Source organism: Chenopodium quinoa, unplaced genomic scaffold (assembly GCF_001683475.1).
Source record: "Chenopodium quinoa cultivar QQ74 unplaced genomic scaffold, ASM168347v1, whole genome shotgun sequence".
NCBI classification, from domain to species: domain Eukaryota; kingdom Viridiplantae; phylum Streptophyta; class Magnoliopsida; order Caryophyllales; family Amaranthaceae; genus Chenopodium; species Chenopodium quinoa.
Genome location: NW_018742890.1, coordinates 1,186,312 through 1,196,262, shown reverse-complemented (window position 1 = coordinate 1,196,262; position 9,951 = coordinate 1,186,312).

Below are 9,951 nucleotides of genomic sequence, written 5' to 3'. Positions count from 1 at the left end.
AAATTAACAATAATTAATTATCTTCGTCGGTATATATTTTACTAATTTCAAAATTTATGTTGTACGTATTTTTAATTTGGACTTAACTATATTATTTTCCGAATTTTATCAATTAATAATATTCAACAATTTTAATTATCATCTTATTATTTACAACTACTTTTAACTTTGATATTATCTAAAATATTTAATACATTTGTATTTTTATCAAATCATTTATTTTATTAATTAAATCTGATTTTCGATAAAAATTAAAAAAATAAAAATAAAAAATTAAAAAAATAAACAAAACAAAACAAAAAACTTGTTGGCCGTATGTTTTGAGAATGATATCATATTTATTAACCTTTAAGTAGTTAATTTGTAGATTACTTTGATTTCTATCCTTACTCCTCCAACTAAATCAATATTAATCTTATTTTATTTTCTCATCTTTTTCATTTGATTTCTCACGTAACTTAACCTAGGCCAAATTACTTTCAAATTCATTTAACTAACCTAAACTTATCTTGTTTTCATACTAATCCCACACTCTCTTGAACTCTATCTTCCTACCCTTACACACTTATAAATAGACCCTTAGTTACTCTCATTTACTCACATCAAAAATCAGAAAATTCTCTACTTTATTTCTTAACTTACGGCCCTCTCCTTCTCCCTCTATTTTCCTTTCTTGTTTGCTCAAATAAACACCGCAACCGCACCACCATTGCTGCCGCCAAATGTCGCCATAATATTTTCGCCTTAACACCATTCATTTCACCACTGCCTTACGCCACCTCACTGTTACTGTAACTTGCTGCCAGCAAGCTAAGGTGCAATGGAAATTCTTTTCTTTCAACCTTCTTTTGCCGCACGAAACTAGAACAACAACAAAATAATAATTGCTTCTTATCTTATTATCATCATGAGTATCATTACTAATTACTAATATCATTAATGTATAATACTAATGCTATATTGATACTAACATTACATTTTTTTTATACTAATATCACTATTTTTGTTACTAACATAAACTATTAAAGTTTGATTTAATATAAGGTTACTAGTTTCGGTAATTCATGCACAAGTAGTGTATTGTTTATAATTTTGGGATTATTTGTTAACCATATATTAATTAAGGTTGTTTACTTGGCTCTGATACCACTTTGTAACACCCCAATAATTCTCTCTTTAAAAACTTGTAAATACCTTTAACAATCTGCAAGAGAATTACTGACGTGCTACCGCCACGTGTTCAAACGTTAAAGCTAGTTCAGAATTTAGCAGCGGAAAAACTAACTCAGTTATCAATAAGTTTCAAAACCAAATTTACTCTTACAAGTTGGAACCATTAAGCCCTTATTCAAAACCCAATAAAAGTAGTAAATAAATCAACCAGAGTTAAATTAAATACAAACTTAGGAAATGAAATATATTGTGGAAATATCCAACACTCCACTCAAAATCCCACCACCTTGTTGGCTAAGTTCTGGTTGTGTAAAAATCTATGATTAATGTGCTCCCCAGTATTACGAGTGTAAAAATCGGATCATTATAGGGTCATTGAAAGGCGAAGGTCATGACCAAGAAAAGACACACAAAAGCACGCAATCAGCAACGCTGAGTACATACGAGATACGAAATATCACAAGAATTCCTAGCATACTACTAATAAGCAATCAACACACATAATTTAATTATTTACTCAGGCACATGTCTCAACTGTTAACATTACTAAGACTTTACTAATTAATAATAAATAATTCATTTCATTCATTAATTAAATTAAGTAATAGACCAGGTTATCTCCCCATGCTCCAATTCGAAACATCAATATAAGAAAAACCATATGCCTCCTTTCGGAAACATTAATAAACATCCAATGGCAGACGGGCGCGACTCCGTGGCCATAGCTAGTATGAGATCTCATCTAACTCCTTATAGTTTAAAAAAACAGTTGTAAACAAGAGACTCGTAGATCAGGCGTCCTCTAGAAAGTACACGGCTAATACCCCGTGAACCCCAACCCCTGATTGTCAATACTCTAGATGTGCACGAATCCAAATTTTTATTGCTCATCCTTCTTACACTTTTCGTGATTTACCAGTTTAAACTTGGTGATGACTCAGATGCAAAACAATACAACCAATCATACATCAATCATTCAAACAATCCAAGCTTCCAATTCAATTCTTAATTTATTTGTGACAAACAATTATTTATTATTGAGTCCTTTAACTACCTCGGTGTATAAACACCTTAAGTGCATAAGGCACCTCAAATCCTCGACCTCGTCTTGTAAGACTTTAATTCTTTCTTTACTCATTCCATTTCAATAATAATGAACGAATAATAAAACAATTCATTCCATATATTCATGAACCTTTGCCTCTAAGCTCAACTTGCAAGTTATTTCATAAATATAATAATACTTACAAGAAAAATCAATACACATTTCTCATACATGAATCAAACCAATCATCATATTAATCATCAATCAAACTCACTACCAAACAATTTCATCCAGTCTACAAGTTTCCTAACATAATTATTCTAAGTTTTCCAAGTCCTTAAACATGGTCCTAAAGTCAAGGTTTTCGTATTCTTGTACGTACCTTGAGTAGATGAGTTGGTTGACCACCTTAGAAACTAGAAATCACCTTCTACAAAGTCCTCTCCTAAACCAAACAACAATAGTTCAATCAATACCCAAGCAATATAATTTACAGCAATACTAACTTACTTTAAAACCTTCAAAATTCAATCAAACAACACTTCAAAACCTTTTCTTTTACTAGAATTAAAAGCTTATGTATAGTTCTTTATGTTTCCTTCATAAAAAACTTAAAATACATCTTTATATATGAAATTACAGCATATTTTGTCTACTAACTAAATCTGAAAATTTAGTTTATAAGCATCCTTTGCAAATTTAACAACCCATACTTGTAATAATGGAATAGTAGCTTAAATATACATGTAGAAACATTAAAACCTATTATTTCTGATACTAAAACAATAAAATTCAGGTTACAAAAATCTGAAATTTAATTTAAATTTCAAACTTGATACTTTAAAATGCTATTAACATAAATTAATCATAACGGTCATGTAGTGTATAGAAAACTCTAAGAAACATGATTTAGAATGCTTTAAATCCCCAAATCTTTATTTTTAATAATCTGAAAATTTAGTTACCACATTAATCCTTCGTTAAAAATCTAAAACTGCCCGAAAACCATATTTAGAGGCTGAATTTGGCCCGAAAACCAAGAGTAGTGAGTTTTGATTAAAACGTTGTTTACACACAAAAAACACTATTTTTTTGCAAAAATCGGACGAGTTAAAATCTAAACGTGATTAAGAGGAATTATTTCGGAAATAAGAAGTTGATTACGAAAAACTGAAAGCTTGTTTTTGAATATTAAACATCATCATAATCATAGTAGACACAATATAATCATGCTTTAATTGAATAACTTTAGCAACACGTTTTTGAACCCTAAAACCGTGTGAATCAAGCCTTAAACCCTATTTTTCTTAACTAAATAAATCTGAAAATTCTTTCAATAAATAAATGGCATAAATCAAGCCTCTAGAAAGTACACGACTAATACCCCGTGAACCCCAACCCCAATCCCTGTTTTCGCAAGTGGTGTAGTAAGAACCACCCTGGGAGAGACTGCGATGGGAATTTAGTGACTTGCAGGTTCTGTAATAAGAAAGGGCATAGGGAGTATGAGTGTTACACCAAGCTGAACCAACAAGGAAATGGTGGGAATGGTGGAAATAACCAACAAAGGTCTAGTAATTCCTATAACCAGGGAGGAAAGCGTAATGGGCAGAATGGTCAGAATGGGAAGTTTGGGATTGGTAACAATAGTGGCAACAATATCATTGGTAATGGCTACAATGGTAATCAGGGAAGGAACAACACTCCCGCGCGTTTGTCTGTAATGGGCAAAGGAGAGGCTAAGAAGTCCTCAGATGTGATTACTGGTACCTTTTCTTTTCACTTAACTCTTTTCTTACGTGAGTTACGGGGGCGTAACTCTTTTCTGTAAGAGGGGTAGAATGCGATATAACTTCGCGCTTTTTACCTCATTTATGCCATTTATTGCTTAAGTTTGCATGATTTTGCTAATTATTGAATAATATTGATGAGTTTACATGCTATTAAAGTATGTAAACTTTGGCCAAGTACGAATTTATCGAGTATAAGTTCAGTTTTTTGAATATATATGTTGAGAAGCAAGCAATTTACAGCAATACAAACCACAAAAGTTTTAATAATTTTGAGAAATTACGGATTTTGGGTTAAGTTTCGGGGACGAAACTTCTTTTAAGAGGGGTATATTGTAATCCCCCGTATTTTTAAATATTTTATATATGAAATTTATTTTACTTATAATATTTATTTGTATTTTTCCAGAATTTAATTTTAAAAGTTTCAAATTATTAATTTTGGTCAAAAATTATTTTAGGCTAAATTATTTTATGAACCTATATATCCTACAATCCATTATCATAAAAACAAAGTCTAACCCATTTGTTTATTTAATTGGCCCATTATTTTCATGAGGCCCAATTCTACCCTACAATTCTCTCCTATAATATTCCCATGAATCCCCAAATTTTCCCCCACACAAAAAGGTTAGTCTTATTTTCTTCCTCCTTTATTTGTTATTATTTTCATAAAGCTTATGTAATTGATTTTTGGGTTTTGGTTTTTATTGCTTGAAATTAGTTTATTTAGTATCAAAATCATGTTTTTGATGTTTTAAACTAATAATTTAAGATTATAATTGTTGTTTTAATTTTCAGATTTTGATATTTTAAACCTAGGGTTTTAATTTAGTTAAATTGGGATATTAAGGTTCTAATGATCAATTAATTTGGGGCTTTTGTTCCTATTGAATTTCTAATGATTAATTAAGCATGATTTTTTTTTTTCAGTTTTCCATAATCAACTTATGATCTCCGTGCTTAATTTTTTTAATCACGTTTAGATTTTAACTTATCCAATTTTTACAAAAAAAAATAGTGTTTTTTCGGGTGTAAACAGCGTTTTAATCAAAATTCTCTACCTTTGGTACTGAGCACCACCTTCTAGTGGCCAAATTCAGCCACTAAATATGGTTTTCGAGCAGTTTTTAATTTTTAACGAAGGTTTAATGTTTAAAATAAATTTTTAGATTATTAAAGTTTTAATCTTGGGTTTAAATTGTATTAATTTCATGTATTTCAAGTCTCTAATTTTATTAAACAAAGGTTGTGGTTATTTTATGATTATAACGTTTGAAACATTAAAGTTTAATTGCAAGAATAAATTTTCAGATTTTTTGTTATTGTTTTTGGAGTCTTTAATTACATTGAATTGAGGAATTTTTGGTGTTTAGGGTAAAAATACCCCTAAGACACGTGGCCCTATAGAGGCTTGCCACGTGTCAAGCTTGCAACGGTCAGCGAGGGCCCAATCCCTTTGCGACACGTGTCATTGTACCCTAATTAAGGTACAACTCTCTCTTACTATAAATAGTAAAGGCAGACCTCATTTATGGGGATCGAATCAGTTTTCCAACAACCAACCAAACACAAAACCCATTGCTAAACGCTCTCCAACAGAGAAGCATTTATTGTCTTATTTCCTCATTAAGAAAGATACTAGCTTAATTTTCGGAGGCGGAACACCCTAGCCCAAGCCGGATTTTTTCGTTACTTGTGCAGGTACAGGCAAAGGAAGGAGCATACTAGGAAATTGTAACTCTCCCGCAGGACACATAAAAAAACCCCGAAACATCTGGCGCCGACTGTGGGGAGAGTACTTTCTAGATGACTTCAAAACCTATACTGCCGGGTAAAGGTAGTCAACCTGCTGGTGAGGCTGAGGTCCACTCGGACCAAGATACAGCCGACAACTGTGAGGTTGAAACTTACACAGCTGCCGACGGTTCCTTCAGGACCAAGCATACCCGTTCCAAAGACAAACGGGAACGAGCAGAGCAGCAGGTAGGTCAAAGCCATCCCAGCAGGGGACCGCTTGGCTTAACTCCTACTGCAGAAGGAGCCACCCCAGTCTCTAGGGACGAATTCATGACTATGATGATGAGTTTCAAAGGGGAAATCAAAGGCCTCCTGGATAGATCAGCCGGCCCCCGTAAGGGTCAGGCGAAAGAAAGGCGTCTTGGAAAAAAGACGACCCAAATAGTGAAAGGTAGAGCGTCTACCCCACACCCGAAGTCAAAGGTGCCGGCTAGGCCCATTGATTTCTCAAAGATTCACACTCCCATGGATGGAGCCAGAAAACCCGTCCGGCACATACAGTTGGATGGAACAAAGAAAGTCTATTCTGATGCTCGGACGCTCATTCAGGATAAAAAGACTCAACAGCGCTCCGAGTCAGCATCAACGTCGACCTTTCGAGACAACTTCCATGTCACATCAGGGAGGCACTCGAGAATAAATAATGACAGCCGGACAAGCGAGGTTTCCGCTCGATCCGGCCCTCATATAATCCAACCGGCATTACATGGGACACCATACACGCCGTTTGGATCTCCTTATTCGCAGCCGGGTCTTTTCGGGGGGCAGCAGCAGCCGCCTGTCCAGCCTATGGACTGGCAGCTCCGGCTGCTCAACCTTGGGGAACAGCCAACGGCGTTTTCCAGGGAAATCACCGAGATGGCCCAGCTGTTAAAAATTAAAAACGTGTTGGTTGGTGCCTATGACGGTACTAGAAACCCGGAAGATCATCTCATGGCATACACCAACCTGATGTATTTGCAGGTTTTGGATGATGCCTCATGGTGTAGGTGCTTCCCGGCAACGTTGAAAGGGATTGCTCAACGTTGGTTTGGTAACTTACCTGTCGGATGCATCAATAACTTTAGAACGTTGGCCTACTGGTTCACGTCCAACTTCTCTATGAATATCCCTGCTAAGAAAACAAGCCTTGATCTGGGGGCAATACAGCAGGGAGATAAGGAAGGGCTCCGGTCATATGTCAGGCGGTTTAACCTAATGAGGATCCAAATCCAGGGGTTGTCTGATGAGGTTGCCTATACTGACTTCTTCAAAGGCCTAAAAGACGGGTCAACTTTCAAGTTTGACCTGGTTAGGAAGAGGGTCTCTACTCTTCACGAGGCATTGATGAAGGCGGAGGCTTACATTCAAGCAATGGAACTCTGTGCTGTGAAACTTCCAATGGATTACAAAAGATCCGACAAAAAAGAGAATCAGCCTACTCAGCCGGCCAAAAAGGAAGAAAACAATAGAAAGGGAGTATGGGCAGCAGACCCATCCGGACAACCTTTCCAGAAAAGAAAGAGGTCGGATCCATATGTGCCTAAGTATGAATTCAACAAGGATTGTGCCTCCATTCTCAAAGAAGTAAGGGACCGGTTGAATCTTGAAAAATCGGCTCCCATGAAGAGTCCCGTGAGCGCCCGGGATAAGAGCAAATATTTCCTTTTTCATGAAGAAATTGGCCATGATACTGAGGGCTGTTTTAGCCTCAGGCGGCTCTCTGACCGGCTCGCTGATGAAGGGGCTCTCAAGTCCTATTTATCAAAGTCAAAGGGCTCTCCCAAACAAGTAAAAGGACCACCCCCCAAAACACCGGCTAATCAATCTGATATGGATGAGGATACTGTTTCGGGGTTTTCTGATGTCCTGCGGGAGAGTTACAATTCCGAGACTGGAACCGGACGCCTGTACCTGCAAAATAACGGAGACTCCTGTGAGCTCTGCCTCCAACGGTCAAGTTAGTACCTGATTAAGGAGTAATAAGTGCGGAAATTAAAGGGGGAAGATCTGGTTCCTCTAGGGGAGGAGTGATCAATGTGTTTAGACTTCTCTAGGTGAGAGTCATTAATTGCTTGATCCCCTTTAATGAAGATTAATTAAGTATTTATAGTCTTGAGAAGCGTGCCACTCTCTAGGTTTAGGGTAAACCTAGGGATGACCGGGCCTCTAAACAGGATTGGGCCTTGTTGACCGGTTTTCCCATTTGGCATGGGTGGACACGTGGCGTGTCTCAATTGGTCCGTAGAGGACGTATCTGTGATTGACACGTGGCAGGCTCCTATTGGCCTACGTGAAGGACACGTGGCGGAACCTGGTTGGTCCACTTGTCAGACGGTGATTGGTGGATAAAAATCCCCTAATCATTTGCCCCTCACAGGTGGCACGTGACTGGTCATGTGTCACCTGTGACAGGTGCCGCACGGTGACAGGCGACGGCCTGCTACAGGTGTCACCTTGCAAATGGCCGAGAGATTTTCCCGCCCAAATTTTGAATTTGGAAGCGACCCTTCGCCTTCTCACTTTGCCTATATAAGGAAGTGCTGACTTCGGTCATTTTCACAATTGAGAACTTTGCGAGAACATTCGGACCCCTGAACTTGCTCTGACATTTCGGACCTTTTCTGCCTACCGCCTGTTCTGACAAGCCGACTGCACAGGATTTTCAGAACTTCATCAACCGTCACTCGTTCAGGTAACTGTCTGTTCTCTTACTCTTAATTTTTCTTTTTTTTTTTTTGAAATGGCACCACGGAAGCACACGACACGACCTAAGTTAGTGATCAGCCGGTCACCGGGGACGGCTGAATCTAGGACTAGGAGTGCCGCCTGCCCTTTTCTGGACCCATCTTTGCCCTTTATACAAAGTCCGACTGTATCTGTGTCTATGCAGAACGTGATGGCCAGAACAAAAAAGACTGCTATGATCTCAAACTCGGACGGCTCCTCCCAAAGGGTGCTCATTAGTGAAACATCTGACCAGGCGCCAGATGTAGAAGTGAAACAAAGCGGCTTGACAGCCGGCAGTTCTGAGGGAGGGGTCAAGGTGGTCCCTTCCCATTTCACCGTTGATATGTCTAATTTTCCTCCTGCTCCTTCTAAGGGAGAGGAGGCGGGCCCCTCTGGGAGAGGGGAGGATTCGTCCTCTTCGGACTCGTCAGAGGACGAGTCCGAGTCCAGCTCTTCTGACCACGCTTCTCCAGGCTCAGAAGAAAGAAACAGCCGCCTACAAGAGGCGAGGCTTTCTCATGCAGTTGAGAAGGGGGGCAATTGGGCGGAGCCGTCCGCCTCTTACAGAGAGGAAAACACCCCCTACTACTGCACGGTACCCCGGGGCCGGATCGCAGCCATGCAAGACAAAGTGGAGAGCTTTATAGCTAACCACAGAATGGGCCCCGGATTTTTACTGTTCGTGTCGGATCCAGAAGACACTGTCGTCTGGCCGGCTGGTACCAGCTATGATGACGGCTGCTTTGGCTGCTATGTGGCGGCCATCAAAGCTGGACTGCGCTTCCCATTACATCCGGCTGTTCAGCGGATTTTAGATGGGTATGATTTGGGGTTATGGCAGTTAGCCCCCAACTCTTGGGTAAACGTACTCGGCTATGTGGCCGGGTGAAAAATGTACGGGGTGGAGCCAAGCTTTGAGGCTTTCGCCCACATGAACTATCTCAGCCGGACCCCTAAGTCGGGAGGTACCGGCTAGTATCAATTAACAAGCCATATGGGCTACCTCATGACGAGAGGTAAGGCGAACAAATGGAAGGATTGGCGGAACACCTTCCTTATCATCGAGGGTTCAGACACGGAGCTGAACAAACGCTTTAACAAGTGGAATAGGGATCCGCCTCTTCCCCCAAAGGCTAAAAAAGAGATCCTAGACAAAGGACTCTTCAAAGTAGAGACTAGGGTGAACTCTACTTCAGGGGTACGAGAGCAAGTACCCCTAAACTGCGTCCCGAGCTTCAAGTGGCTCTATGACGAGTACTTTTTGGCCGCCTGTGGCCTCAGCAGTCGGTGCTCTAGAGGTAGCCGGCCTGACAAATACTATGTTTTTTCACGCCTTGTTTACTTGGGATTTTTACTAACTTTGCTGTTTATTTTTTGCAGCTGACGCCATGAGTAAAATAACAGCATCCAAGACTGCGGCGGCCATGTTGCGGG